At 41.3% G+C, this 23,410-nt stretch overlaps 1 pseudogene; it reads left to right on the top strand.

Moving 5' to 3' along the window:
• The first annotated feature begins 20,009 nt into the window (after positions 1 to 20,009).
• On the top strand, positions 20,010 to 21,215 carry LOC118570578 (annotated as a pseudogene).
• The last annotated feature ends 2,195 nt before the right edge of the window (positions 21,216 to 23,410 follow it).

The following is a 23,410-nucleotide window of genomic DNA, read 5'->3' as shown; positions in this document are numbered from 1 at the left end:
GGACAGATAGGTGACATAGCTGTTTCCTGTGATATGTATTCATTATCTTGATTGGCTACCTAATTTGCCAAGAAATTCTGAGAACATCCCATTCACTTGAAATCTATATGCCAGTGAACATAGAAAATTTATACTAAAGAGAATTTTCACTTTAATTTGCTTTTCTCCATTAGTGAGAAGTGTTTTAAATTTGGAAACCAAATTGCTGTTGGCTAAAACAATAAGGATAATCTGAGTGTTATCACTAACTGGTTAGATCTAGTCATTTCAATCAACAGTTTCCTTAATTGCACCTGTTACAAAATTCAGCAAGGAAAAGAGGCCTAAAAAATGAGTATTTCAGAAATGGTAATTACTAGAGACAGAGTTCCCATGGTAATGGCTACTTTCCTGATCTAATATAAATACCAGGATTCAATGACTTTTTAAAAGATTTATTCTTATTACTTTTATTATTTGTGTGTGTGTGTGTGTGTGTGTGTGTGTGTGTGTGTGTGTGTATACACCTGAATGAGTGCAGCTGCCTTCATAGGCTAGAGACCTCAAATCTCTGAAGCTGGAATTATAGGCAGTTGTAAGCCAGCTGATGTGGGTGCTAGGAACTTCACTCAGGCCCTCTGGAAAAGCAGTACATGTTCTTAACCATTGAGCCCTATGATGCTTTTATAGAAGTGCTCCTCACTAAACCAGGCTTGAGTCTAATCATATTTCTTCTGCAGATAAGGAAATATCCTTAGAAGTTTAATTTCCAGAACAACTAGACACCAAAACTACAGTGTGAGCATTGCTTTTAGTCTCCTCTGTAAGGACTAGGCTTCACAGTGCTACAAAGTGTCATGAAAGTGTGCAAATGAAGGAAGGAACCAACAATCTTACTCAACATGCAGCAGTGGCATGCTTACCTCGGCAGTAACCAACAGCTCTCTAATTGGACTTAAGGCCCACTCAAAAACAGAAATCATGTCTGGTACTAGAAACCTAGTTAACTACCCACAGCTTCTAAATTCATGGATCACTGAGGAGAACCTACAAGCACTGCTCTACTAAACCAGCATAATTCCTAACTACAGTCTAAATATTTGTCCTTGTACCCACAGCTTAGGTGTGGTCCTCATCCTTAATAAAGGAAACCCTCTATGCAACAGACAAAGACTATTCACAAAACCACAACTGATCAAAATACAAAGAAAAACAGATTGTATGGTGCCCAGACCCCCCTGATACAACATAACTCCTGCACTTAAGGCTTAGAGATTGTTGCAGAAAAGGTGAGGGGGATTCTAAGAGTCTGGGGACCAGGGAGTTTTCTGTGAAATTATGTCTTCTAGGAATTTCAGAAGCTACATCAATAAGGTCTCACCAACCTGACTGCCTAAACCTAAGCTGAATAAGGACAACAACAACAACAGACATGGTAAACTGGACAGGGGAAAGTTCGTGAGGTCTCAGCCTTACACAAAGCACTACAGGCAACTAAGGGGTTCTGAGAGTGGGAGAAATACCCTTCCCCAAGGAAAAGCACACCAACTGGCTATCCAAAACCAAAAATTGAGCCCTGAAAACACACATTCAAGAAACATTATATAGACTGAGCCAATTATATTTGTGTATTTAAGAATGTATATATATATATATATATATATATATATATATATATCAATTAAAAAGGGGGCCATGAGCTCACAAATGTGAAAAAGACAAGGAGTATATGGAAGTTCTGGAGGTGTGAAAAGGAAGAGGAATTAATATAATTAAAATCTCAAAACAAAAATAGTAATTTTTAAGTTGCTTTTTTCCCCTCAGAAAATTTTACAAACCTTTTGGATAATATTGATTTGCCAGGAAGGGTGACCCTATCATACTTCTGCTAAAAACAGTACATGGGAAACCAGCTAGGACAACATAAAGAGAATGTACTAAAAATCTATGGCTATGGACAACCAATTTTTGACAAATAAACCAAAAATACACACAGAAGAAAAGATAGCATCTTTAACAAATAGTGTTGGTCAAACTGGATGAATACAAATAGATCTATATCACCCTACACAAAACTCAACCCCAAATGGATTAAAGACCTCATCATAAGGCCATATACACAAACTTGATAGAAGAGAAAGTGGAGAATATTTGTGGACTCGTGAGCACAGGAAAAGACTTTCTAAATGGGACACTGATAGCACAGATATTAAAACAAACAACAATAAATGTGGCCCCATGAAGCTGAAAAACTTCTGTATGGAAAAAGACAACATCATTCAGACAAAGCAGCAGGCTACAGAATGGGAAAAATCTTTACCAGTTATATGTCAAATACGATGGTGCTTCTCAACCTGTGGGTCATAACTCCTTTGGGGTCACATATCAGAGATCCTTTGTATCAGATATTTACATTACAATTCATTCCAGCAGCAAAATTACAGTCATAAAGTAGCAACAAAATAATTGTATGGTTGGGGTTTACCACGACATGAGGAACTACATTGAAGTGTTGCAGCATTAGGAAGATTGAGAACCACTACAACAGAGGATAAATATCTAAAATGTGTAAAAGATGAAAAACCATGGACTTCAAGAAAACAAAATAACTCAGTTAAAAAATGGGATTCTAAACTAAGCAGGGAGCTCTTGAGAAATGAAAATCAAATGGCTGGGAAACACTTAAGAAATGTTCAACATCCTTAACCATCAGGGAAATGCAAATCAAAATTACTTTGAGATTGCCACTTCCAACTCATAATGGACAAGATCAATAAAAATGTCCAAACAAAGAAATACGAGACAAAAATGTCATTGAGTTCTTTTTATGTTGACCATGTGCTGATGGCATATGAGGATCCATTGGAGAAGAGTAATTTTTTTCCTTTGCAAGCACATACCAATTGCAGAAAGGTTTTTGGTTAAGGATGGGAGCCTGTATCTACTTCCCCCTCTCAGCACTTGGACTCCATTAGTCTTGAATTTGTTCAGGCCTTGTACATGCTGCCAAAGTCTCTGTGAGTTCACCTGTGTGTCAGTCCTGCTGAGTCGGGAAGATACAGTCATCTTGAAGTCATCCATCACCTCTGGCTCTTTATCATCTATCTCTTCTTCCATGTAAGTGCCTAAGCCCTGAGAGGAGGACTTCATGAAGTCATCCCATTTAGGACTGAGTGCTCCAAGATCTCTCACTCTCTGCACATTGTTCAGTTGTGTGTCTGTGTATTAAGTCCCATCTACTTAAGTCCCATCAGAGAAGCAAAACTTCTGATGATGTCTGAGTGAGGTCCTAATCTATGGTTATAGCAGAACATCATTAGGAGTCACTTTATTTCTATTTACCTTTAGCAGAACAATATTATTTGGTTTTCTCCTAGGCCCATGGCCTGTTCAACCTCAGATCCGTAGCCACCCTAGCAGTATTATGAGGTTTGTCTCGTGGAGTTGGCCTTAAGTCCAACAAGACAGTGGTTGGTTACTCCTGCAACATTTATACCAGTGTTTCCTCAGGCTATTGTGCAGTCAGGTCACTGGTGTAGACCACAGGGTTTGTAGCTAAGTTAATAATTACCTTTCTCTGGTACCATTCCAATACCATAAACACTAATCAGTAAGGGTAAAGGCTCTAACTAGTCACCAGTTTGACTTCTCCATGTTCAATTAGATGTGTAAGTATGTCTTCAGCAGTGGGACCTTACTATCAGTGTTTGGACAGCACCCAATAGCCTTGGCAACAGACTGTGATGTTTGAGTGTTTCCATGGAGCCCTTTTGGCCAACTACTCAACTAGATTTCTGACACTGAAGATTTCAGATAGTGGAAAGTGTCTAGTTCAGAAATTGTCTCCCTCATCATTTGGTGATCCCGTTTAGATTTCTTTCATACACTGTATATATTTTAGGAAGTTTCTTCACAGCAAGTTTCCATATGGCTCCTCAAATGGCCCTTAGTGTTAGTTGTCCCTCCCACATCCCCTTCCTTAACCCTCTCTTCAATCCTCCTCCTCATTTAACCCTCCTGCTCCAGTCTCTTCATAGCATATTCTTTTACCCCTTCTTAGGAGATCCCTCTTCTTCCCCTTAGTCTTTTATTAGGTACCTAACCTCTGTAGTTACAGACTGTAGCAAGCATAATGAAGTCTTAAAAGCTAAAATTCAGAAATAAGAGAAAACATACAATAGTTACCTTTTAGGGGATGAGTTACCTCACTCATGATGATTTTTTTTCCTAACTCTATCCCTTTAACTGACAATTTCATAATGTCTTTTTTTTTTAAAGCATGGCCAAGGATGAAACAAGAAACTAAACTCACTTACCACATGCAGTGCAATTAAACATATTCAATTCAGTTCAAATAAACCAAAGAGAAAGGGGTTTAGTTTATTGACATTCATAATGGGAAGGACAAGGCTAAAATTGGATTTGCCAAATATCAGATAAATGGGATCAAGACATGGCATCAGGACTTCAGTTCGTCTCCTCTGATGTCCACCCATGGGTCAGACTAATCCTGTATGGTTCCTCCATATGCTAATTAACTTGACATTCTCGGTACCCTGTCATTTCAGCTTGAAAAACATATCTTAAGCAAGAGATGCCAATCAGCCTTCAATTAGAAAAGCAATGTCTGGTGGGATGGATGGATGGATCCTGTGCTCTTTTAACCAGCCACTATGGTCAGGAGGTAGAGCACTTCAGCTAGTCAGGCCTTGTTGCTCATTTTCATGGTCATGGACAAGCAACTCTGTAGGTAAATCATAAGCATCTGGAAGATAATAAATGTAAGTAAATTGGTTGCAAAAGGTGAGTTTTGCAACCCTGTGGGTTTGGTGTCCTGACTACCTGGGGAATCAGGCAACACCTTGAGCTGCTAAGGACAGCTCTGATGGCTGAACTGCAAAGAGACAATTCAACCCTGGAGGGTGAGGTATCCTGAACACCTTGAGCTGCTCAGAACAACAGCTCTGCCCTGAAGGTGTCCCAGACACCTGGAGCTGTTTAGCACAGCTCTGGTGGCTGAAACTGCAAAGAAGCAGCCCAAACCTGGAAGGGAAATTTTTCTGACCTCTCGGGAGAGTCAGGCCTGGAACTGCTTCAGCAGTGAAAGGTATCCTGACTCTTCAGAAAAGTCAAAGTATACCTGGTGTGATGGGGGATGGTCTCCCCACAGGATATAGCAATCTGTCTCTTCTCCTAGAGAGCTGCTACAGCTGAGCTTTGCTCAGCCCCCACTTAAGAGGGACTTCCTAGCAGAGCTCTGCTTCTCAGGCCTAAGATGTTGCTTCTTTTGCTTCAGTCTGGGAAAGGGGAAACTCCTGTAGCAATCTCCTCCAGCTCCAGAGAAAAGTGTTACTTATTAGCGCTCTCTTGCGCGCTCTCTCTCTCTCTCTCTCTCTCTCTCTCTCTCTCTGTCATTCTTTTCTTCTCCTCCTCCTCCTCCTCCTCCTTCTTCCTTCTTCTTTCTCTCTCTCTCTCTCTCTCTCTCTCTCTCTCTCTCTCTCTCTCTCCCCTGAGGGACATCTCAAGATCAGCTCCTCCTTGTTCTGCTGTTTCAGCTCTCCCTTGTTTTGTCCACTGGAGGATGTCTCAGCAAAGATCTTCTCTATGCCAGTGAATGAAGATCTTCACACCCAAAACTCTTTTGAGAAAGAGAGTTATTTGGGAAGGAGGAGTCCAGGAGAGTAGCTGCCTCTACCAGGGTGGAGAGAACAGCCTTTTTTTCTAACTGACTAGGCAGAGTGGTTTACACAGGAAGTCTTGGGGATGGAGTCAACACTGGGCCCAGGGTTCTACTATCCCACTCTGTGATTGGTTGGTTTCACAAGTCAGTTGGCCAGGGGCAGAGATGGCTCTGATCTGACTGAGCCAAACTATGTTTCTTTGTGCCCTAATCTGAGCCATCTTTCCCTAGTTCTGGGCTCCAGGGTCAGAGTGGGTTTCCTTAGCCAGCCCCTTTCCCTACAGTAAATATCTGTTACTATGATGGCTGCTCCTGATTGTAATTTGCTAGCAAGTTCATCTATGCTATTGCTGTGGGATTCCTTCACCAGTATTGGAACCAACCTCTTTGCACTTCCAACATAGACTGGAGACCATCAGCCCTCCATGAATCCTTTAGGCCTTCAATGCTGGGTTGAAACTGCTAAGACAACCAGACTCGTGGGCTAAACAACCTTTAGAATTTCAGCTTCTCTAGTGCTGAGTGACCATTAACTAGACTGTACCAACCACATTCTGTAAATGCCAATCTACTCAGTCTCCTTTTAATGTAGATGATAGGCAGACAGACAGACAGATTACATACATACATACATTCCAACAGTTCTGCTCCTTTACAGAACCTGCCTAACATAGTTACCTAGAAAGAAGGCAAGTGTATAGGGGTGGGGGACAGAAATAACAAATAGCCCCTCCAGCTTAGCAGCTAGATAGAAACTGACAAGGACTTGGACAAAGTTGGTGGATGGTTGATTAAGAAGAAAAAACACAATTAAAATATACTTAGGAAGCATAATTGATAAGATTTGGATAATGATCAATAGGACTGTAGGTACCCAGTTTTAACTAGATGGCATGGCATTTGAATTTTTAGCCAGAGATAAAAACTGGGAAAATAGCAGAAATCTTAATGCAATAAATCCATTCTCAAAATGTAGACATGCCTGTGATTTTATTTAACAGATACTGTTTATGACCAATTGGAGAAGAGGTGAAAAGCAGGAGAGAAAATAGAAATATTTCATGGCTGAGTTCATCTGTTGAGTAGACAGTAGTACCCTAGAACAAGCTTTGACCAAGTCTGGAGCATTTGTCAGAAGGATAGAATTCCTGCCAAACTGTTAGTCTATGAGGTGTTCTGGTATAGGGTAATACTTGAATCTGTATTAAGAAGCCCAACTGAATAGTTAAAAGACATTAAACATGCTTTCTGTCATCTAGTTCTACAAATAATAGAAAATTACAATATTTATATAATGTGCATAAATTGCCTTGTATATGGGAAGAATTCCATAAACCTACTTTCCTTCTAACCAGCATGCTACAGAAGAAAATCAAATACTAAGCCAATTCAAAATACAAAGAAGTGATTATCCAACTCACACCATACATCAAGTCTACTGAATATACAAGATTACATAAGAGACATTTGTAACCACAAGACATTTGAGTTCTGTTTTGGACTAAGTGATAAATAAGAAAATGTTGGTAGGGCATGGTGGCACACACCTTTAATCCCACCACTCAGGAGGCACAGGCTGGCTGCAGATATATGTGTTCAAGACCATTCTGGTCTACATAGTAAGTTCCAGGATAGCCAAGGCTAAGAGAAAGCCTAAACCAAGGTATAGAGAAACCCTGTCTTAAAAACAGAGAGAGAGAGAGAGAGAGAGAGAGAGAGAGAACATCTGAATAGGAAAAAATGTCTTGATAGAAATAAATAGGTAGCAAGATTAAGACAAACTGCAGTGGACCACATTGATTGACAGGCTGTTCACCTCAAAAAGACTATTCAGTCCTGGAGAAGGCAGCATTTGGCTCTTGATAAAAATGATATCTACTCCACATGCATGTCTTTCCCTATGTGCCCTATGTGAAGTATCTCACCACCATATAAGAACTTTCAGGATGCTTGAATTACCTACATTATGTAGATGTCTGAGAACATTTTATGGGTAAACAGTACAAGAATGGGAACATGAGTACAGGTTTCTCTACACCATGAGATACTGTGCCATCCAGAAACAGAAATGTAATGGGCTGATACTAGCTTAGGTAAATATTAGCTTGCCCCTTCAGAATTGGAAATTGAATAATTTCAGGATAGGGTATACAAAATGAATCAATAAATGATATATTGACAATAGAATACATGAATCAAAAAACTGAGGCGGTGGTGTGTGGTAATTTCTCATACTATTTCTCAGTGTAAACCTTGTTGTTAAAATCTTAAATGTTCTTATAATAAAAACCCAGGAGCCAGATATTGGGGTAAATGCTGAAAGATCATAGAAACAAAGGAACAAGCCACAGCCATGTCTCACCTCACCAACTCCATGAATCCTCTGACTGAAATCCTCTGAATCCTCACCTGAAAGGCTCAGCCTGAAAGAGCTTCAGCCAAAAAAACCTCTAGTGAAAAGGACTTAGTTCCTGTCTCCTCACGCCTTACATACCTTTATCTGCCCAGCCATATTACTTCCTTCCTAGTGCTGGGATTAAGAAGTGTGATTCCCAAGTACTGGGATTAAAGGCATGTGCCACAACTGCCTGGCTCTGTTCTCTCCTAGACTGAATCAATCTCATGTAGTCCAGGGTGGCTTTGAACTCACAGAGATCCAGATAGATCTCTGCCTCCCAAGTGCTAGGATTAAAGGTGTGTGCCACCACTGCCTGACCTCTATGTTTAATCTAGTAGCTTGTTCTGTTCTCTAACTTCAGGCAAATTTTATTAGGGTACACAATATATCACCACAAACCTAATGTTCTTCTCATCACTTAAAGCTTAGTCTTTGCTGAATAAGAGACCTTGATGTCCCAGGACTAAGAGATGGCTACACTGTAGAGGTTCTGCCAACTCAGAGCTGCAGTTATTACCTGTTCTTTTGGACTGACCAGTGGGAAGATAAGCAAAGAATGTAGTTTCTACATTGCCAGTGTTAATACACACAGACTTCCATGAAGAGCCAGACCACACAATGAAACCACAGAGACCAATTTGTCCTTTCTCACATCCTCCTATGTTCTCATTCTATTGTCTCAGGAAGGGGCCTCACTAAAATACAGATAACTTCAAAACATCTCACCTCATTTGTACCACAAGTTTCTTTATTTCTACATAAGGGTTTCCCTGGATCTGTGGCACCAAGTCTGTGATACAACTAGAAGCCATCACATAGGTGCACACTGTATTCAAGGTAATTAGCATTTTATACCATAACCTTGAACAAAAGGCAAGAGATATTGATTGGTGATATCAACCATTCTATGTCCTTAATATTGGAAGAAACTGAATAACAAGGGAGAAATCTTCTGTGATCTAGTTGATACAGGTCCTAGTAACATCCTCAGAAAATTAACATTCTCAAAGGAACATCCATGGAGAACACTGTATTGATCCACTAAAGAGCATGCTGTCTTGAAGTGACTTCTCTGTAAATGGAGGCAGAGCTTTCTGTCCCATCCACCCGATTATACCCAGCAATCACTTCCCAAATTACCACTCAGAGGCTTATATGAATTATAAATGCTTGCAGTGGCTCAAGCTTATTACTAGCTTCAATTTAACCCATATTTCTTATCTACATTTTGCCACATGGTTCATGTCTTGTTACCTCATTTTCTACATGTCTTGCTTCCTCGGTGTCTGCCCCAACTCCACCTTCTTCATCTCTGTCCTCAGTTTGATTGTACTGCCTAACCTTATCTTGCCTTGCCATTGGCCAAAACTGCTTTATTATCAACCAATGGGAAACACACCTCCCGGCCTACAGAAGGACATCCCAACAGCACTTCTCTGTTTCGTTCTCACTTACAATCCGATCCCCAGCTGACCTCCCTTAACAACTGTTTCCCAAAATAAAATGCCTGCAAAGAAGCCTTCCTCTCTCCTTCTGCTTTCTGAGGGTGTAGGCTGAGGTCTCCCCTCCCTCTCCCTCCCACATGCGCCCTTTCTTATAGATTACTTTTGCCAGTTACTATCCAGAATATTGCTTGGTGGATCCTTTGAAAGGTACTGTAATGCGGTGTGTGATCTGTAATCGGGGCATAATGAACTTAACCCTCATACCTACCAGTAACTCAAACGTGAGTAGCTCTTTATTTTATATGGCCAGGTTTATAAAATTTAACATGAAATGTTCTTCACTGAAGCTGAGTAACTTAAGTAGAACTCTTCCTCTAAAGAATGTTTTTGAGTTACAGATTTTCAATTTGTTAGGAAACACAGTGGTTAAACACTGATCTCTGATCATTCAAGTAGAAATTGTACTGTATTCTTGATCATCCATATTAATTCACACGCTGCTGAGAGACTCCTTTTAAAGCCTTTGAAGTAGAACATGTATTATCTCAAGATTACTAATGTACAAGAGAGCTCTGTTTGCTAGGCTGTGGGCTTAACCTTGAACAAATATTATTTTAATATCTGCTAATCCTTCAAATTGAATGCTTCTTTTTGTTTTCAGCAGCAAAAATAAATTTATTCTCATTCCTGTGATAGTGGATAACTGTTTCCTTAGACAAGGATTTTGGAAAATGCTGATAATGGTGGTGCCAGGATGCTTACACTGTTCACGAAAACGCTTAAGGGGTGCACAAAATGTTGGCTTTGTATAAAGTTAGACGCTTAAAAGGGTGGAGGTGTGAAATGTCTGTCCTGGGTGTTGCTTGCTCACAGGTCTGATGAAACTGAGCAATTGCTCCTGGGAGGTTTTGTTCAGGTTTCCACACAGGAAAGCTGTGAATGAGGCCCAGAAGGAGCAGGGTATTAGAAAATGGCTTGGGAGAAGAGTCAAAGCAATTTCTAGGAGCATGCCACAGGAATCTCTGAAAAGAAAGAGCTATGGATTGCTCACCCTGAATGGAAAGGACCCTGGAGTTAATTCCCATTGAGCATTCTTACACAGTTCTTGGTCTGTAGATCCCTGCAGCCAGCAATTATTTACACTCTAGCTGTAAGATTTCCCACTTTCCTGAAAGAGGTCTCAGGAGAAAGGAATGCAAATTCCCCCTTTCATTTCCATGGCTTAGTGGTGCTGTGTTTCTATTATTTTTAAATGGGGAGATAAAGGAGAAAATGATAATAAAGACTATAAGGATGATCGTGGTACCAAACATATTCAAAATGACTTTACAATTGCTGGTTCTTTAAAAAATAAGCCTCTGCATCTTGAGACTGGGGAAGCTTTACTGTGTCCAAGCTCAGCTGGGGTTGAAGTTTGTGTAATCCCTCTTGACTATATAAGAAGTGGGCAATTGAAAAGGTTAGAACTCCAAAATCAGTAATGGCCCACCCTGATGGTATTATTGATGAGACAATATCAACTAATACCCTGACTAGTGGCTATGCTGGGTGTTGCAGCCTATTAAATTAGTTGTTATTGGCAGTCTATTATTCAATTAGTCATTATTAAGCAAAATAATCAAAGGACAGTCTGTAAGAATGCTTAATGTAAGAATGTGGCCCCTATAAGCTGGTACATAGACTTTTCAAATTATGATGAAACAGACAGAGCTTTTAAATATTGTTTTCTATATCTCAATGTTAAAATCTTTATGTTACTGGGGATAACAAGTATTGAAGAGGCCAAGGCAGCAAGATTAGTAGTTCATGGCAAGCCTGAACTACACAGAGTGACTCCAAATCAAAACAGGTGAAATTAGAATTTCTGAGTAGAACCAGTGGCCACAATGGGCTGGGACTCAGGCAGGCTATCTCCACTCTGCTTCCTGTCTTCCATCATTATCTCTCCAGTTTCATTGCCAGCCCTGTAGCAGACTGCTTACAGGAGCCTCTCCTCCCTTCCTACTCCCATTCCCTGGGGACTCCACCAAACCTTGCAACAGACCTAGCTTTCTTCCTTCCTCCCATCCTTCTGTGTCAGCCATGAAAACCTAGAAACACCAGACCTTGATTCAAGTAGGCAATTTCCACTCTCCTTCCCTGCCCTCCATCTCTGATGTTTCCGGTCTCATCCCTAGCCCTGCAGTAGATTTTTCCTCCCACCCTGCCTCTAGTCCCTGTGGACTCCAAAGACACACACACACACACACACACACACACACACCGTGGACGCAGGCTTACTCCTTCTAATCCCTTTGAGTCATCTGTCCATAAGGAGAAACATTCTCTACCTGCGAACTGAGTGGCCACAACAGGTAGGGGCTCAAGTAGGCAATTCCCACTCTCTTTCCTGTCCCCCGAGAGCTCTCCCATCTCATCCCCAGCCCTAGAGCAGCCTGCTTGCAGGATCCTGTGCTCCCCTGCCACCATTCCCAGGGGACTCCAAACCTTGCTGTGGACCCAGCTTTCCTCTTCCCTGTGGACCCTTTCAGCAACCCTATACTACTCTCCCATTCCTCCATGTCAACCTCCAATACTAGAAATACTTTCTACTCAGAATCCCCAGTGGCCGCACCTGGCAGGGACTCAAATAGGTGGTTCACACTATCCTTCCTGTCCTTCATTACAACCTGTCTCTTCTCACCCTCAGCCTGGTGACTTACATGTGTCCCTTCTCCCACCTCAACTCCATTCACTGGAGACTCCAACTCTTGGTTCTGACACAGCATCCCACTAGCCCTTTCATCACCGTCTCTCCAGATTCTTCTACTTGCAGGACCCCCACCCCCATAGACAGAAGTTTCTCTGTCCCATCTAGCCCTGTGGTCCTGATGAATCTCTCCCACCCATGATCCCACAACCACTTATAAAATAATTTCTCAAAGGCTTATTTTAATTACAAACTGTTTGGTCTATGGCGCAGGCTCATTATTAACTAGCTCTTACAACTTAACCCATTTCTATTTATCTATATTTATCTATATTCTCCTCCCTGTTATCTCTGCTTGGATTTCCCACCTGCCTCTAAGCTGCCTTGCCATAGGCCAAAGCAGCTTATTTATTAACCAGTGGTATTTATTAACCACAGCATACAGAAAGTCTATCCCACATCACCACCCCCAACACTTCCCAACATACCTCCAGCTCACTAGGGACCTAGCCTCTTGGTGTGGAGAGGATCACCTTAGATCTTCCCTGAAGCCCCTCGTCTTTTATCCAAGTCTATTGTTATTCCTCTCCACCACCAACTGACCTGCAGCACTCTCTACCAGCAACCCACAGCCACAAACTTTCCTAAGATCCAGAGAGAACAACAGAAACCAAGGAATAAAACATCCACCCGGCAAAGATAAGATCAGATGTCAACAGCTACAATCAGCTCAATCATCCCAACCCCCCCCCCATGTCTAGACACCAGCACAGAACCACAAACACGAACAGCCAAGATAATGTGACTCCATCAAAACCCAGTAACACTAATACAGTAGGCCCTCAGAAATGCAATATAGCTGTGACTCAAGGTAAGGATTCCAAATAGCAAGTATGGATTGTTCAAGGACCTTAAAGAGTATGTGATAATGAAATCTGTGAAACCACACAGGGAAACATAATCATGAAAACAGTTCAAGACATGAAAATGAAAATAAAACACAACCACTGAAGAAAATGTAAACTGAGGTAAAACTGGAAAAGAAAATGTTAGGAAAACAAACAGAAACCTCAAGTGGGCCTCACCAACTGAGGACAAGACATGAAAGAGAGTCTCAGGCATTGAAGAAAAGATAAATACCACAGTCAAATCCAAGAAGAAGAAGGAGGAGGAGGAGGAGGAGGAGAAGGAGAAGAAAAGGAGGAGGAGGAAGGAAGAGGAGGAGGAAGAGGAAAAAGAAGAAAAAAGGAAGAAAGAGAGAAAGAAAGGAAGGAAGGAAGAAAGGAAGGAAGGAAGAAAGGAAGGAAGGAAGGAAGGAAGGAAGGAAGGAAGGAAGAGCAGCCACAAAACACCCAAGAAATCTGTGACACTGTTAAAAAAAAAAAAAAAAAAAAGACCAAATCTGCAGGTAATAGGAATAGAGGAAGGAGAAGAAACACAGGTCAGGTCAAAGGCACAGGAAAAAAAAATTTTTTGAGCTGAGGATCAAACCCAGGGCCTTGTGCTTGCTAGGCAAGCACTCTACCATTGAGCTAAATCCCCAACCCAGGAAATATTTTTAACAAGATCATAGATAAAAATCTCTCTAACCTATGGAAGGAGGTGCTCCTATCAAGGTTTAAGAAGCATACAGAACACCAAATAGATTGGGCCAAAAAAAAAAAAAAAAAAAAAAAAAAAAAACCATGACACATAATGATCAAAGCACTAAACATAAAAACAAAAAATATTTAAAAGCTGTAAAGGAAAAAGATAAAGTAGCATGTAACAGCAAACCTGGCAGAATTACACGAGACTTCTCAGTGGAGACTCTAAAAGCCAGGAGAGCCTTTTAGAGTTCTACAAACTAAGAGACCACAGGTGTCAGTCCAGACTACTAAATTTACAAAAACTTTCCATCACAATAGATGAACAAAGAAAGACATTACATGTAAACCAAATTTAAATAGAATATATCTACAAAGCCAGCCCTACAGAAGGCAAAATTGTAGATGTTAACCACACTCAAGAAAATACAAGGAATAATCCCAGGCCAGCAAATCAAATGGGTGGGGAGGAACCACACCACAACAGCAAAATAACAGGAATCAACAAACACTGCTCAGGGATAACTCTTAACATCAATGGTCTCAGTTGCTCCAATAAAAAGGCACAGACTAACAGAACGGATTTGAAAACAGAATCCACCCTTCCATTGCTGCATCCAAGAAATACACCTTAACAGCAAAGATAGACATCACCTCAGGTAAAAGGATACAAAAAGATATTCCAAGCAAATGCACCCAAGAAGTAAGCCAGTGTAGCCATTTTAATATCTGACAAAATAGATTTCCAAACAAAGCTAACCAGAAGAAATAGGAAAGAATACTACATAATGAAAGGAAAAATCCACAAAGAGAATATTGCAATTTTTAACATCTATGCACCAAACTAAAGGTGCATAACTACAGCTAAAATCATATATCAACCCTCACACAGTGAAAGTGATTGACTGCAACACCCTACTCTCTCCCATAGACAGATCATGCAGACAAAAACTAAACAGATAAATTCTAGAGTTAAACAACATGGTAAACCAAATTAATCTAACAGATATTTATAGAACATCTCATCCAAACACAAAAGCTTCTCAGCAGCTCATAGAACTTTCTCCAAAATTGACCACATACTTGGACACAAAGCAAAGTCTCAATAGATACAAGAAAATTAAAATAACACCCTGCGTCCTATCTGACTATCATGGATTAAAGATGGATGTCAACAACAACATTAACAGGAAGCTTATAAACTCATGGAAACATGAACAACTCACTACAGAAGAAAGGAATTGAAAAAGACAGCAGAAAATGCAAAGGTAACCCAGCTTATGGATGGGTATGACAATACAGTGAAGATGGCCTTCCTACCAAAAAACAGTCTACAGATCCAGCAAGATTCCCATCAAAATTCCAATTCTCCACAGAAACTGAAAGAATAATTTTCACCTTCAAATGGAAACACAAAAACAAAAAACCTTAAGATAGCTAAAATAATCCCAAATAATAAATGAACTGCTAGAGATGTCTCCATTTCCCAGCTTCAAACTATACTACAAAGCAATAGTAATATAAACAGCATGGTATTGGCACAAAAACAGACACACTGATCAATGGCGTCAAATTGAAAACCCAGATATAAATCCACACACCTATGAACATCTGATTTTTGTTAAGGAAACCAAAAAAGTACATACTGATATAACATCTTCAACAAATGGTGCTGGTCAAACTAGATAGCTACATGTAGAAGAATACAAATATTCCCTGTTTAAAAAGCAGTACAAATATGATAAATAAATTCACTTTTAAGTTTTTAAATCATTCCAAAGTACTTTAGTCAAGTAATTCTCACTATGAGGAAGTGTATTATTAGATTTTTCAACCTCAGAGGCATTTCTAAACCTTTTTATAATTAATTTTCTTGTAGAATAATTTCAAATTATATCATAGTTATTTATTACAATAATTCTTTTAGCACTTACTATGTACCAGATACTCTTCTAAGTACTGGAGATGAAGAATGGTAAAAATTTCCTTACCTTATGAGAGTTTAGAGAGAGACAAAGCAGGGGGAGAGAGAGAGAGAAAGAATAAATGAATGTGTGCTCATAGAGGGGGAATTCACATTCGTGTGTGTGTGTGTGTGTGTGTGTGTGTGTGTGTGTGTGTGTGTGTGTTTATATGAGAGTCAGGGGTCTGTCAGCTTCAGGTGTCGTTCCTCAGAAGCCGTCACTTTCAGTGTGTGAGTTAAGAGTTTCCCACTTGGCCTGGAATTTACCAATCAGACTTGACTGACTGGTCGGTGAGCCTTTGCTTCTCCAGCAGTGGGATTATAATAACTGCCACCACCCCACTCCCAGCTTTGTTATGTGAGTGCTAGGGACAGAACTCGGGTCCTTGTGATTATACAACAGGAACTTTACTGACTGAACTCTCTCCCTCCCCCACCCAAGAGAATATATTTCACACAGGCAGATGATGGCCAATAATCAGAAGCATAATAAGCATAGGAAGTCAGTGTTGGTTTTTTTTACAAATACTAATAAATAAAAACTAAATCATAGTTAGGCACTAGTTCGGTGAAAGCAGGAAGACCTTTTAACACTATACAATGAGAAATATCTACTCTGAGGAGTCAACATAATAGAAACTTAAATAATGTAAACAAGCTTGAAAAAATATGAAAGAATGTTGAATTTCATAGCTACCACATCAATGAGAAAGACTGTGGAAATAGGTCTGTATCTACCTATTGATTTGTAAGTCTGACCCATTTTGAAGCAAAACTGATCTTTATAGAATGAAGCATCCCTATATACATAGAAAAAAAAAGTTAACAGCTTCTATTTACACAGGCCAAAACATCTGCTCCTTTTACCAAATGATGGTTTATCCTCGGTTCTTGTTTTCTCAAAAGTAAGAGTTTAGGTTAAAAACACAGACAACTTAAGAAAAAACTTAGTGTGCTGGTTAGTTTTTTGTCAATTTGACACAAGCTAGGGACATCTGGGAAGAGAGGACTTCAATAGAGAAAATTGTCACATTAGATTGACTTGCAGGCAAGTCTCTGGGGGATTTTCTTGAGTAATTATTGATATCAGAGGGCTCAACCCACTGTGGGCAGGGTTACCCCTGAGCCAGTGGTTCTAGCTTATGGAAGAAAGCAGGCTGAGCAAGCCATCGAGAGCAAGCCAGAAAGCAGCACCCCTCTGTGGTCTCTAGTTTAGTTTCTGCCTCCACATTCATGCTTTGAGTTCCTGACCTGAATTTCTTCAGTGATGAACTGTGATCTGAGAGTTGTCAGATGAAATAAAACCTTAAACCCTTTTCTTCTCCAAATTGTTTTTGATCATGTTCTTTATCACAGCAATAAAAATGAAACTGGGACATTTAGTAAATCAAGGCAAAGCATAGTATACCTCAAAAAAAAAAAAAAAACTGGAGTGGGGAGTAGAAGCACTCACTGTCTTATGAGTTTAAATATTTTAAATAGTTTATTAATCTTTGAGTATTTCATCAATAAATTTTTATCACATTCACCTCCCTTCTCTCCTTGTATCTTCCAGATCCACTCTCACCTCCTTATCACCCTAACTTTGTGTCTTTTTTTATCCCTCAATTCCAATTTGTACTACCAAGTGTGGTCCAGTGCAACGTCATTGAAGAAAAGTAACTCTCCCTTCCCCAGTAACCACCAACACAGATGCTGTGAGTCCATGAATGCAGCCATCCTGTCATGTCTGGAAGACACTGTTTTGCCCCAGTCCTCTGAGACCTCTAACTTGTAAAATCTTTCCATCCTCTCTTCCATGTTGGCCCTGAGCCTTGGGAAGTAAGTGTGATATACGTGTCTATTTGTGACTGAACACTCCTGTTTTAATTAGGATCACCATTGCTGTGATAAAACACTATGACCAAAAAGCAAGGGGGGGGTGGTTATTTGGCTTACACTTCCATATTGCTGTTCATCATTGAAGGAAGTCAGAATCAGAACTCAAACAGGGCAGGAACCTAGAGGCCAGAGCTGACACAGAGGCCATAGAGAGATACTGCTTACTGGCTTGTTCACAATGGCTTGCTCAGCCTGCTTTCTTATAGAATCCAGGACCACCAGCACAGGGATGGTACCACCCACAATGGGATGAGCCTTCTCTATCAATCACTAGTTAAGAAAACACCTTACATCTGAATTTTATGGAGGCATTTTATCAATCGAGATTCCCATCTTTCAGATAATTCTAGCTTGCATCAAGTTGACATAAGACTAGCCAGCACACTCCACTGACATAGTCTTTGCACTTGGACCAATTTTAAGTTTCTGTGGTAACCACCATCTACTATATAAAGAAACTTCCCTAATGAGATCTGGGAACTGCACTGATCTATAGGTAGAAGGATGCAAATTTAGATGGTAGTTTGATACTATGTGCATTTAGCAGAATGCATTTAGCAGAATAATAGTAATAGAATCACATCTGAAGCCTGTAAACTTCCCAACCATGGGTTCTTAGCTAAATTTACAGTGTTAGGCATGTTCCTTCCTATGGAGAAGGTGGACCACCTTGAGGAAGAATCTACCTGTCATGGAGTTCACTTCTACAGCAGCTGAGAACTCTGAAGATGCAGCTGAGTACTTCATGCCTAGAACATCTTCCTGACAATGGGATGTTAACTGCTGAGAGGGTTTTCCAAGTACAGAAACTGGTCTACCTGTACAGATCTTAGTGGTACATTTGCTTCCCCCTCAACTCCCAATGCACTCAGGAGACTCCTCCTTTCTAGAACATTAACCACCCAAGGACTGTAAAACCCGCCCTGTTCTACAGAATGAGAAGCTGAAGTGTGGCCAATGGAAACACCCGGTAAACAAAGGGAAGCAGCTACTAAACTGAAAACAATCTGTCAGACCCCTGACACTTGTCCAGGCTCAGCATTAGCATAAAAGTAAGAAAGATAAATGACCCCACACCACCTCTTCCCATCAGAAAGAAACTTGTACTAGACTGTTGTGGAAACTTATTTTAAGACTTGTTACATTTGTTTATGGTGTGAAATATCTGTTTTAATGATACAAAGACGTGTTGCATTATTTTATGTTTCATTTGTTTAATTCCATCAAGCTATGTTACTTGCCTGTCTAATACACCTGATTGGGCTCTTGAACAGCCAAGAGCAAGGCAGGAGAAAGGATAGGTGGGGCTGACAGGCAGAGAGGATAAATAGAAGGAGAAAAGGTGATCTAGGAGTGAGAGAAGGAGGAGGACTCCAGGGGCCAGCCACCCAGCTACACAGCAAGCCATGGAGAAAGAAGTAAAGACAGATGTACAGAAATAGAGAAAGATAAAAGCCCAGAGGCAGAAGATAGATGGGGTAATTAAAGAAAAGCTGGCTAGAAACAAGCCAAGCTAAGGTCAGGCGTTCACAAATAAGAATAAGCCCACATATGAATTTATTTGAGAGCACTTGGCTGCTCTTCCAGAGGCCAAAATTCAGAATCTAGCATCTACATCAAAGCCTGACAACTGCCTGTAACTCCATTTCTGATAATCCAAGACCTCTTCTGGCTTTCATTGGTATCAGGACACATTTGGCTCTCTGTCTCTCTCTGTCTCTCTCTGTCTCTCTCTGTCTCTCTGTCTCTCTGTCTCTCTGTCTCTCTCTTACACACACACACACACACACACACACACACACACACACACACACAAATAAAAGTAATAAGTCTTTTTCTTTTTTAATTTAACAGATCAAACCTAAAAATTCATGGCATACAAGAAGGAACAAAGGTAAAACTGAAAGGAATGCCAAAGTTTCCCATATCCGGGGATAAAACGGACATTCAAGGACAGGAACATGTTAGAACCCCAAGCAAACATGGCATGATAGGATCACTCTGTGACACATTATAGCCAAGGCGTTCAAAGTACAACACAAAGAAACAATATTAAAACCACAAGAAACATATATATCAGTCATATGCAAAGGAAAACACACCAGAACATCAGACCTCTAAACAGAAATCCCAAAATCCAGAAAAACATTTAAAGACTTGAAAATGATTAACTGCCAACCAAGACAACTATATCCAAAATGCTTATCGTTAAAACTGAGAGAAGACGCCCCCCACCCCACCCACTTCAGCTGAATAGGCTATGTTCTTTTGGAACGCACTGCAGAACGGGGTTCTGGTGACTCTAGCCGCGTTCTCTCCTCAGTCCTTTGGCTTACCCACCGCCGTACCCGGCAGATTCACCCCCTCCTGTGCCAGGCAAGGTGACCCATGGCAATGCACAGGCCAGATGTGTCCAGCTTCAACATGACCAGCCTGTCCCTGGCTGTGGCCTTCTCCTTTCCCCCAGCTGCCAGTGAGCAACCCCACTCTCAGCTGGGCAACACCCAGCAACAGAGAGAGTTAGGAAAGGAATGTGCTGCCACGGGCTAACATCGCTCATAGAATTGTGGCTCCGGACAAGGGCATCCTGGCTGCAGATGAGTCCACCGGAAGCATCGCCAAGCGGCTGGAGTCCATTGGCGCTGAGAACACGGAAGAGAACAGGCGCTTCTACCGCCAGCTGCTGCTGACTGCTGACAACCGTGTGAATCACTGCATTGGGGGGGGGTGATCCTCTTCCACGAGACACTGTACCAGAAGGCGGATGATGGACGCCCCTTCCCCCAAGTTATCAAGTCCAAAGGCGGTGTTGTGGGCATTAAGGTAGATAAAGGCGTGGTGCCCCTGGCGGGAACCAATGGCGAGACCACCACCCAAGGGCTGGATGGGCTGGCTGAACGCTGTGCCCAGTATAAGAAGGATGGAGCTGACTTTGCTAAGTGGCGTTGTGTGCTAAAGATTGGGGAACATACTCCCTCAGCCCTTGCTATCATGGAAAATGCCAATGTTCTGGCCCTTTATGCCAGCATCTGCCAGCAGAATGGCATTGTACCCATTGTGGAGCCTGAAATCCTCCCTGATGGGGATCATGACTTAAAGCGCTGTCAGTATGTAACTGAGAAGGTACTGGCTGCTGTCTACAAGGCTCTGAGTGACCACCATATCTATCTGGAAGGCACATTGCTGAAGCCCAACATGGTCACCCCTGGCCAAGCCTGTACCCAGAAATTTTGCAATGAGGAGATTGCCATGGCAACTGTCACAGCGCTTCGTCGCATGGTGCCCCCTGCTGTCCCTGGTGTCACTTTCCTATCTGGCGGGCAGAGTGAGGAAGAGGCATCCATCAACCTCAATGCTATCAACCAGTGTCCACTGCTGAAGCCATGGGCCTTGACTTTCTCTTATGGCCGAGCCCTGCAGGCCTCTGCTCTGAAGGCCTGGGGTGGGAAACAGGAGAACATGAAGGCTGCCCAGGAGGAATACATCAAACGAGCCCTGGCCAACAGCCTCGCTTGTCAAGGAAAGTATACCCCAAGTGGTCAGTCTGGAGCCACAGCCAGTGAATCTCTCTTCGTCTCTAACCATGCCTACTAAGCAGAGGTGGCCTAAGACTGCCCCATGGACACTCCAGCCCCCTGCCTACCCACTTGCTGTTGAAGAGGGGGCCTTCAGGCGCTTTCCCATCACTCTTAGGCTGCCCTCGTGACTGGTGTGTGGCGGAGTCTGTGAACGCTACTTCTGCCATCCCTTCCAGCCCACTGCCAATAAACAACTATTTAAAGGGGGGGGGGGAATTGAGAGAAGACATTCCAAAATAAACACAAACTAACACAATCCATGACCAGTAAGCAAAAACTATTAACAGATATTATACACAGGGGAAAAAGAAAGGTAGTCCCAAACATGAGAGAATAAATATTATAAGAGAAACACATGAACAAAAAGAACTAGGAAAGAATAAATCATGGCCAACTCAGTAAACAAGTAAATGGTTATAAAATTAGGGCAGGGCAAAAAAGGACAAGCTGGGAGGACACCGTGCACACAAACTTACAGAAGCAAATCCCTCTCAATAATCCTAAATGTAAATTATCTTAACTCAGCAATTAAAAAGCACAGACTACCTGATTGGATTGAAAAAGAAAAAACACATCTATTTGTTGTCTACAAGAAGCACATCTCACCAGCACGGCACACACAGCGTAAGACGAAAGGATGGAAGTCAATATGCCAAGCTTCGGGAGAGGGCGCCAAAGCATGTGTGGGGCAATCAGAGGACGACTTGCTCAAGGGTAATCCCTCCTTCCACCTGGTCTATCTGGCTACAGCTACTGCTGAGTCCCAGGTCAGCTATCAGCATCAGAGATCAACAGTAAGTTCCAGTATGGCACCAGTATTGGGGGTAACCAGCCTGCAACCTGGTATTAGTTGTCTACAAGGGATCACTTTTGTCATAGAAAGGACAACCCCTCTTCTTTACAAGAATAGATACTTGTTCTGATTGTGGATTTGCCTTCCCTGCATATTCTGCCCAAACTACCACCCATAGACTTAGAGAATACCTACCCACCATTATGGTATTATTATACACGGCATTACTTCTGACCAAGGAACTTACTTTATAGTCAAAGAATAGCAACAGAGGGAAAATAATCAAGAAATTCATTGGTCTTTGATGCTTGACAGAAGAGTGGAGTGACCTCTTCTGAATAAGGAGATGCAATGGCGCGTCCAGTTGACAGAGGGTGGACTCTTGATGGCTAATCTTAATTATCTACTTGATGGCATCTGGAATCAACTAAAACACAGCTATGGGATATTACTGAGAGGAGCTTGATTGACCCATTTATTTAAAGCAGGAAGGCCCGAACTAAAAGATGGCAGTCCCTTCCAAGCGGCAGCTCAGACAAAAGGACATGGAAGAAGGGAATCTTGGTTTTGCCTGCTTGCCTTGACTCCTCTGTCAAACTCTTCTATCTTGTCACTGAGACATTCCATTGACAATGTTAAAACCAGCTACTGCTGTCTTCCAATGTCTACTGAAGACCAGGAGCTCCCCAGGAATCTTCTAGGCCTTTAGCACTAGATTGGGCCTGCTGAGACACCAAACTTTGTGAACTAAGCAACTACTAGGTTCTTGACCTCCCCCCCATGAGACAGGTAGTGTAGGACTAGCTGAACCATACTGCATGAGCCAATCTAATAAATCCCTTTCTCATACTTACATTCATTCTATCAGTTATGTTCCTTTAGAGAACCCTGACTAATACAATGACACTTTAAGAAACAGGGTTAACTGTTAAAAAGGAAAGAAGAAATGGATACTCTTTTTACTTCTGCTTTATTTGGTCTGTATGTAATTCTTAGTTACTGACACTTTCTAAGTCCCAACAACTAAAGAAAATAAATAAATAAATTTTCATACTGGATACACACACACACATGCATGCGCAAACGTACACACACACACACACACACACACACACACACACACACACACACACGTAGATACTAGTTTGGGTTTGTAAATTTGAGCAAAGGGAAAACACTAAAGTAGTACAATTTCCTCTATCTTTCCTTTAAAGTGCTAAATCTAGTTATATCATTTAAATATTCAAAAGTGGTATATTTAAGCATATCAAAATTAGCAGAAATTTAACTATTTAATAGCATCATTATGTCTTTGTGTCATCTGTTGCCTGTACTGCTTTTTTGTATATGTGTGTGTAATATTTATATGTGTGTGGTGATGTCTGTGAGCAGACACTAGAGCTAATTCCAGGTTTCTA

The sequence above is a fragment of the Onychomys torridus genome, chromosome 19, assembly GCF_903995425.1.
Source record: "Onychomys torridus chromosome 19, mOncTor1.1, whole genome shotgun sequence".
NCBI lineage: Eukaryota > Metazoa > Chordata > Mammalia > Rodentia > Cricetidae > Onychomys > Onychomys torridus.
This window is presented reverse-complemented; position numbering and strand designations above follow the sequence as displayed.